The sequence below is a fragment of the Cryptomeria japonica genome, chromosome 3 (assembly GCF_030272615.1).
Source record: "Cryptomeria japonica chromosome 3, Sugi_1.0, whole genome shotgun sequence".
Classification (NCBI taxonomy): Eukaryota; Viridiplantae; Streptophyta; class Pinopsida; order Cupressales; family Cupressaceae; genus Cryptomeria; species Cryptomeria japonica.
Genome location: NC_081407.1, coordinates 962,519,688 through 962,527,971, shown reverse-complemented (window position 1 = coordinate 962,527,971; position 8,284 = coordinate 962,519,688).

Below are 8,284 nucleotides of genomic sequence, written 5' to 3'. Positions count from 1 at the left end.
CTCCTCATATTTCACAAGTTCTTGGTAAGGAATATGATCTTATAGAACAAATTAAAGCTACCCCTACTAAGATATCCCTTTGGGATTTGATCCAAACTTCTTCTACTCATCATGGAATGTTACAAGATGCCTTCAAAGATTTGAATGTTCCTCCACCTAATACATCTAGTAATATAGTGTCTTTGGTTAACTCTGTGATGAATCCTAAAGCTCAAATTGTGTTTACTCAAGATGAGTTGCCTACTAGTGAAATTCAACATCAATATGATCCCTTGATGATTGTGGTTATCATAAATGACACTGCTATAAGACGAACACTGGTAGATAATGGTTCTGGCCTTAATGTGTGTAGCATTAATCTTTTGCATAAGATGAATATGGATACATCCCTTATTGAGCCTGACTCTCATCCTATTCGAGGCTTTGATAATGTGGCTAAGTCTTCATTAGGTATTATCACCTTACCCGTCATAGTGGGACCTGTTACCTTGCCTACTCCTATCCATGTTATGTCGGGAAATCTAACATACAACTTGTTATTAGGGAGACATTGGATTCACAGTATGCAAGCTGTCCCCTCTACATTGCATAGACAAGTTAAATTTATTCATAATAATAAGACATATACCTTGATAGGTGATACTAATTTTCAAGCTTGTTTGCAAACATCTACTTCCAAAGGGAGTTCTTCTAAGCCTTCCTCTTCTAGTGATGATTCGTTAAACAAGATACCTATGGATGGATCATCACCCTCTAATAATCAAAATTCTTTGGATAAGTCTAAAGTTCCTGAAGAAGATTCTTCTCAACTTGAATCTACACATGAAAAGGCTTTTGATCCTGAGAAGGTTCTCGCAGAAGATGATTGGGGATCTCTTGATTTTAATCCCACCTTTGTAGGTGAGTATAGGGTTCCTCCTAGAGAGCTTAAAGTTAAAAAGAAGGAAGAAACTAGAGATCAATCAGTCTTACCTAAACCTATGTGCAATAATTTTGTGGCCGCTTCTCAAACTTCTTCTCCTCACACCTCTAATTCTGAAGAATTTGATTCTTTGTCTTATGAAAAATCACCTTTTCTTTCTGAAATGGCTAATCGTTATGGTCGTGGTTTTCATATTTTGGCTAAGAGTGGCTATAGTGGAAATGGTTGTGGCACAAATGAACAAGGAATTAAAGTTCCTTTAGAACATAACATGCATGAATATTCATTTGGACTTGGATATAATCTTTCTAAGCCCACCAAAGCATCTAAAAGACCATCTCTCAATGTGAATGCTATATTTAGTAGTGATGATGATCTCACTTCAACTAAATCATCTTCTACTTCTATCAACTCTCATTCCCCTCATAAGGAAATCTTGGCGATGAATAAATCTCTTTATGACTCCCCTCAAATTTCTAAATCCACTTATGAATCTTTATCTCCTATTCATCATAAAGTCCTTTCCTCCAAGGATAAGGCTCTAATAAATTACACTCATCCCTCTTCTAAGATTTCTTGTGACTTTTCTTCTTCAATTTTTATCATTTTATACATGTTTTTGATCTCACTTATAGTTGAGCATTTATCATGTCATATTCAAATACCTCATTCAATCTATCATGTCTTTAAATAACATTAATGGCTATTATGTTGCTCATCATTATGTGACATTGGTAGCTCATTTACTGGGGGCTCATTGTCATTCATGATGGTACAATTTCAAGTGCAATCATATTTTTTGAAGCAACATAATAGCCTAATTTTCTATGTTATCTCTTGTTCCTATGGGGACAAGAGTGATTTCATACATCTCTTCTTTTTATGGTTAACATTTCCTTTTGGGGTAATAGTCTGGAAATATTGATCATCTTTTCTTTAGAATTCTCTTTTCCTAGATATGGGAGAAGATGTGTATTCTCTTTCTTATCCTACCCACTTCTTGTGAGGAGCATTTTACATACACTAATGTCTTGCTTGCATGAACTCATGTGAGTATGTAGTACAATTTTCTTATGTCTAAATCTCTCCCTGGAAGATTGTGTAAGTCCTTCTCATTGACCTTATCCTTGGGAGGCAATGATCTTTTCTTATTTTTATCTAAGGATCCACTTTTTCCTATTTTCATGGATGGTGTGAACTTTATGTCTTGATGTTATTCCTTGTATGCATTTGTTGTTGTTTGTTCAAGGATTCTCTCTTACAAGAGGTGTAAGTCCTTGACTACAACCTCTTTTGCACTTGGTAAAATACATCCATAATGAATTCACTCTCCCAATTGGGTTAAAAAGAGCGTCATCCTTCATTAAGAATCACTTTCACCTCGCAAAAGAAGGAAGTGTTGCATTCTTATTCTCTTCTTTGTCTTATTCTAGAAGATGTTATATTTGTCTAAGACAATTTCTCTCGAGGATAGGTGTCTTTTCTACAAAGATCTCTTCTCCTCTAAGGATCTCCTTTACACATACTACAAGATATCCCTTTTCAATTATCATATCCTTGCTTAAAGAGTGCAAAACTCTTTTGCTTGGATCTATGACATTGTTGCATTTTTGGGGTATCTTCTTTTGTGATGAAGGTAGGTATCCTTGTTCTACTTTGCTTATGACATAAACATTACACTTTTTGAGCAGTGGGTCATTCTCGGAACTAGAGCACAGACTCTTAGAGCAAGATGTCTCCATTTTTCTTTTATGCAAGGTGATTATTCTCGGAACTAGAGCACAGACTCTTAGAGCGAGATGTCACACTTTTGTACTATACATATACAGGTTGTAGCATACTCGGGCATAGACTCCTATGAGGTGCTTCTAACCTCCCTTACACACACATGCACGAGGTTGAGTGGAACTAGCGGCATAAGGCTAGACTTTCTCACTCTCCTCCCTTACATGGATCACCTAGACAGACTCTGGGGGCTAGTTTTCCATGTCCTTTTTCCCATGGATCACCTAGACAAGATCTAGGGGCGAGAAGTCCATGTTTTCTCTCTCACTATTCTTCTCATGGATCACCAATGTGTGTATTCATGCTTTTTTTTTCCCTTCTTTTCTTCTCTTTGTAGTTTGTTTCCATTTACATCCTTCATCTTGTCTTAGAGAACTCTCAAATCCTCACACTCTTTGTTGTGTTGGAATTGAGATTTAGTCCTCTTTCTTACCAAATGATTCTCCATTAGTTTTTGATCTCATATCAAATCTTCTTGTGAGCATTTGTCATCAATATTCTTTAACAATTCGAAGTGGTAAACATGATACCCTGTTTCAACTCACTAAAATTAGCAAGCCGAAATAGGGGGGGGCATATAGCTACCCCCAAATTTTCATCACCTTCCTTAGTAAGCATTAGGTGATTTTGTGATCTAACGTGTGTTTTGTAGGGTGCGGTTCCTAACTGTGTACTATAGATACTGCTGGGGGCTTCATTCGACAGACTTATGGATATATCCTTTTTCAAATAATGTTTACTTTTCTATACTTTAGCTTGCATATGCACGTAGTGTTCATATGACTGCTAAAGTGGGGGCTAAATGTAGCATCGTAAATTGTACGCACTTGCTAGGGTTGTACAATTTCACACCTAGTTTAGCACCCGCCTTGGCGCACCTTGCATTTTGCATTGCATTTCCCCTTTAGCACTTAATTAATTAAATTAATTAGGTCTAAGGTTCTATTTTATCATCTCCCATATCATAAAGTTGGGCCTTTTTCATTGAAGTGTGCCCCTTTCATTTTATTCCTCCAATACATCATTTAATCAAAAACCCTAATTAGGTCCTATTTTGAACTTGGGGGCTTGATTTCGGGGGTCAAAACATCTTGAAATCAATTGTAACTTCAAGATTCGCTCTAAAATCATCATATCCAACGGCCCTGAAAATTTGGTGAAAAGTTGTCGGGACCATGGCGCCCGGCGTGCACATGGTCCCCGACATTTTTCCGAAAATTTTAGGAGCATGATCCTATCATAAAATAAAGCTTAACCCCAAGAAATTGGCGGGAGATTCAATCTCTAGGTCAGCCAAAAGTTGGAATTAAGACCTAGGGTTTCATATATAAGAGCTCTCTTTCTTCATTTGAAAGGATCCAGAATTTTGGTTTCAAGGACCTTCTATGCAGCGAAAGAGTAGATCTTTGAAGACTTCAACAGCATTCAACATCCATCCATCAAGCATTTATCAATTCCATTCATCCATTTAGGGCTTGGAAGACATTGAAGAACAATAAGAGATTACCGACTGAAGATTGGCTTGTACCCCTCCCTTGGGGTTGGGTATGATTTCATGTTGTTTTCATGTCTTTGCATAAGCCTCATTATATCATTTGCATTCATGCTTTAGATCACTTTGCATCTTGATTTGGAGCATTTACATTATCATTTACAAGCAATTAGGGTTTACTTTCTAGGTTGCTCTAGTTTGCTTACTTGCATTTTAGATCTTGCACACACACAAGGTCTGCACACACACTACTTTTACAATACAACTTGGCTATTCGTGGAAGTGGAAATCATCGAAGTGGGGGTTTGACTAAGGCAAAACCCTATATAGCCGCCCACCATACCTTTTCAGATATAAGTGCAGTTTTCAAGATTCAGACGATGCCGTAAGTTGCAGATTCGAAAGAAGGAGACCGAGACAGAACTTCACACCAAGTTTCAGAGCAAAAGACCAGGACAGGGGTGTGGGGCACCCTGGTCCCTGGGACAGGGGCGCTGGGTGCCCTGGTCCTTCTGTCAGACAGCAATTTTCAGCATTTTTGACAGCTTTTCAGGTTGCAAAACAGCAGTTTCCAGAGCAGTTTTAGGGGCAGAATCAGGACAGTGGCGCCCGCGCCCCTGTCTCGAACATTTTCACTCAGATTTTAACTTCGGGTACGCATTTGCATTCTTTCCTTGTCCTTGTGTTTACAGCTTTCCATTGTTTAAGTTCAATTCTGCAATCTTGTTATTAGTTCATACTTGCACTTTGGGGTTAGGGATTGAACTTGCATCATTTTATCTATCATTTGCAACAAAGGAATAGAAATCCTAATAGGTAGCCCGTGGCTCTCTCTTCCACAAAAAGAAGTAGCCAATTGTGTGATACCTCTAGGCTCTTTTGTATTGTGATTGAAAGTGAGATTAGGGCATGTTTGCTTAGTGTCACTTTTTCCCCCACACAGTTATACTGCTGCTGTACAAGGTCAGCCTAGTCCAGCTAACTTGACTAAAGATGAGGAAAATGATTGCAAAGCAAGAGAAGCACTTTTGAGCGCTTTATCAAATCAACAAATCATGGGACTATTAGATAGGTCTACTGCTAAAGCTATTTGGGATCATTTGGAAACACTGAATGAAGGAGACTCTACAATCCAAATTGCAAAACTTGAAAGCTTCCGAGTCATTTATGAACATCAGAAAATGGAAGAAGATGAAAGGATTTCTTCTTTTATGGAAAGAGTAAATGAAATTGTTTTGGGTATTAAATATTGTGGAGAAACCTTAAGTGAGGATGAAATTGTTTTAAAAGTTTCAGGAGGATTGCCACCAGCATATAAAATGAAATTCACTGCTATAAATGAGTTAAGAACAATGCCTAATACATCAGTTACTAGGGATACATTGATTGGGAAACCTTTAGCTTTTGAAATTGAAGAATTTGGTCCTGTTGCTACTATAAAGACATATTTGGCCTTTAAAGCATCAACATCATCTGCTCCATCATTTGACAAATCTGATTGGAAAGCCTTTTATGCAAGAGAACTTGAAGAAAGTAGGAAATAAAATGAAGAACTTGAAGCACTATTGGCAAGGAAAATGCCTAAAGGTCCAGTTGGAAGTAAGTATGAAGGTGAAACATCCTTTAAATGTTTTAACTGCAATAAGATTGGTCATATGGCTTCAAGATGCCCTGATAGACATGCTAGACTAAGAGAAGAAGCTAGAGGAACATACAAGCCTAACCCTGAATATCAGAGATACAGATTTAAGAAGAATAAAGACAAATCTTGTTACATTGCTAATGAAGGTGTGACTAATGATTCTGATGAAGATCCAACAGACAATGGATGGGTTTTTGTTGCTATAACAGAAGATCAACCAACACCTACTGCTCAACCGGTAGTATAGGCCCTGGTAGCTAAAGTTGAAGTAAAGGATGAATGGATCATTGATTCAGGATGCTCACATCATATGACAGGAGACAAAGGTAAATTCTTGAACTTTCAAGAATACAATGGAGGCTTAGTGAGATTTGGAGATGACAAAGCTTGTTCGATCAAAGGTAAGGGTTCAATATCCCTTGATGGTAAGCATAACACTGACAATGTTTACTATGTTGAAGGATTAAAGCATAATCTTTTGAGTGTTGGTCAATTAGTTGAGAAAGGATTTTAGTTACAATTTAAGAATGGAAAATGCAAAATCATGAATAGAACTAGTTTGGAAATTGCAACCGGTAATCAGACTAGAGGTAATATCTTTCATTTGAATAACAATGAAAAGACATGCTTAATTGCACATATAGATGAAAGTTGGTTATGGCATAAGAGACTCTGTCATGTAAAATTTGATTGCATGGTAAAGATCAGTACTACTAAGGTAGTTAGAGATCTACCTAAAATTGTCAAACCTCACAATACAGTATGTAAGGAATGTCAATTTGGAAAACAAGTTAGAGCTAGTTTAAAAAGTATTCCAGAAAAATCCAATAATGCTCTTGATTTAATTCATACTAATTTATGTGGTCCAGCTAGAACTAAAAGCTTGGAAGGTGATAGATATTTCATGCTAATTATTGATGACTATTCTAGAATGTGTTGGGTTACTTTTCTCAAAGAAAAATCAGAAGCACTTGGAAAGTTCGAACTGTTCAAAGCAATGATAGAAAATAAAACCAGTAAGAAAATCAAATGTTTAAGATCAAATTAAGGAGGTGAATTTACATCTAAGGAATTTAATACATTCTGTGAAGTAAATGGAATCAAAAGATAGCTATCAGCACCTCAGACACCACAGCAAAATGGAGTTGTTGAAAGGAAAAATAGAACTATCTTGGATGCAGCAAGAAGTATGTTATCAGAAGCAAACCTACCACATGTATATTGGAGAGAAGCAGTCAGTACAATGGTCTATACATTTAACAAAGTTCACATCAAAGGTGAAACCGGTAAGACCCCTCATGAACTATGGTTTGGTAATACTCCTACTCTTAAGTATTTTAGAATTTTTGGAAGTAAATGTTATATCAGAAGAGATGAGTATATTGGCAAATTTGATCCTAGAAGTCATGAAGGAATATTTCTTGGTTATTCATCTAAAAGCAAGGCATATAGATGTTTTAACAAGAGATTGTAGAAAATTGTTGAGAGTACAAATGTAAAAATTGATGAACAATTCAGAGGAACTTCAAGGTATATAGACTCTGAATTGGCAACAGAAATTTTGACAAATGAACCTACTCTAAATCCACTGGTACAGAATAAAGATCCAGTTACCTCGGTATCATCTGAGGATTCCACAGTAATTGAGGAACAACAACAAACCAAGACACCCCAGTATGTAAGACTGAATCATTCTGAAGATCAGATAATTGGAAACAAGTTTAAAGGAGTTATGACAAGAGGAAGATTGGAAAATGAAGAGGTATGTCTTATTTCTCAAATTGAACCATCATCTATTAATGAGGCATGTGAAGATAAATTTTGGATTAAAGCTATGGAAGAAGAATTAGAACAAATTGAGAAAAACAACACTTGGACATTAGTTCCCCGACCTAAAGATAAAAATGTAATTGGAACCAAATGGATATTTAGAAAAAAACTTAGTGAAGATGGTAAGGTTGTTAGAAATAAAGAAAGAATAGTGTGTAAGAGATATTCTCAGAAAGAAGGAGTTTATTACAATGAAACCTTTGCACCAGTAGCTAGAATTGAGGCAGTCAGATTATTTTTGGCTTTTCCAGCACACAAGAACTACAAAGTTTATCAAATGGATATTAAATGTGCATTTTTGAATGGAGATCTCAAAGAGGAAGTATACATTGAACAACCTGATGACAGATGACAATGATATGGTTTGCAGGTTAAGGAAAGCTCTGTATGGACTAAAACAAGCTCCAAGAGCTTGGTATGCAAGATCAAATAAGTATCTTTTAAAGATTGGTTTTACTAAAGGAAATGCAAACAACAATTTATATTATAAAGTAACTAATGATGACATCTTGATTATAGAAGTATTTGTTGATGATATAATCTTTGGAGGAGAAGATGGATTATGTAAGGAATTTTCTATTAAAATTTAGCAAGAATTTGAAATGTCTATGAT